The 1228-nt window shown below is 46.4% G+C and overlaps 1 pseudogene; it reads left to right on the top strand.

Annotated features, from left to right (window-relative positions):
• Positions 1 to 359: 359 nt before the first annotated feature.
• LOC124723741 lies at positions 360 to 477 on the top strand (annotated as a pseudogene).
• The last annotated feature ends 751 nt before the right edge of the window (positions 478 to 1228 follow it).

Here is a 1228-nt window from a genome sequence, read left to right as displayed (position 1 = left end):
CCCATGCCTCGAGAGCCAATGATCATGCCCTTTTTCACGTTACGTAAGTCGCTTCATTATGACACCGACTCCACTGTTCGTCCTCCCCCATCCCTCCCCCCTCGAGATATCTTATATACCTTCCACTGTTAGTGCTGCCTTCTGCCGTCTATGAGTGGTAATTGGACTCTGACGTCGAACATAACTGGTGCTCATATTAATGAGACTGGTCGCGTATAACAACTTCTACGAAGTTTCGGCGGGTAGCTGAGGGCTGCAGACAGTCAGCCACTGCACCAAGCAGGCGTGACTGCAACTTACACAAACAAATAAGATTTGAATCACAACCCCAATATTAATATAGATTAGGTTAAAGACTTGCCAACGGCCTTGCCGCAGTGGTAACACCAGTTCCTGTCAGATCACCGAAGTTAAGCGCTGTCGGACTGGGCTAGCACTTGTATGGGTGACCATCCGGTCTGCCGAGCGCTGTTGGCAAGCGGTGTGCACTCGGCCCTTGTGAGGCAATCTGAGGAGCTACTTGATTGAGAAGTAGCGGCTCCGGTCTCGGAAACTGGCCTACGGCCGGGAGAGCGGTGTGCTGACCACATGCCCCTCCATATCCGCATGTAGTGACGGCTGTGGGCTGAGGATGACACGGTGGCCAGTCGGTACCTTCGGGTCTGTGCGGGAGGAGGTTAAAGACTTGTCAACTACAAGGTGGTTTAGATGGAGCCCAGAACAGGCTTGGGTACTTACTTTTATTTCTTATTTTTTGAGACATCAGACTTGTGGCAGGTTTGCTGCAGCTGGCCATGATTTCCTCTCGTGTAGCAATCTTTTTCTGAATGTAGAACTTACACATACGTTCTCCAGTTATTTGTCATATGTGCTGCAGTATCTGTCTTCCCTTACTGTTTATGTGTTCTACAGTTCCCTCTAGGAGGTGAAAGTGTTGTACCTAGACGTTAGTGTACTTCAGTTTAATAACTGATCTTGGAATCACATGAAGGAACGCGCACTAGAGACGGCCATAAACAGTTTCCGCGACTTACTATAGTTTTTGTTGCAGTTGGACATGAAGTTGTGTTTTGAGCAGCATTTGTAAATATTTTGAGCTCTACAGCTGTAAGTGCTGTATAATATATTAACGCTATTTGGAATATATTGTTAATTCTTCAGTTACAGACTTTAAGGCAAGTAAAATTACATGTATTTTTAAAAATTGTTATGTGACGTGTGGAGGGTG

Source organism: Schistocerca piceifrons, chromosome X (assembly GCF_021461385.2).
Source record: "Schistocerca piceifrons isolate TAMUIC-IGC-003096 chromosome X, iqSchPice1.1, whole genome shotgun sequence".
Taxonomy (NCBI): Eukaryota; Metazoa; Arthropoda; class Insecta; order Orthoptera; family Acrididae; genus Schistocerca; species Schistocerca piceifrons.
This window is presented reverse-complemented; position numbering and strand designations above follow the sequence as displayed.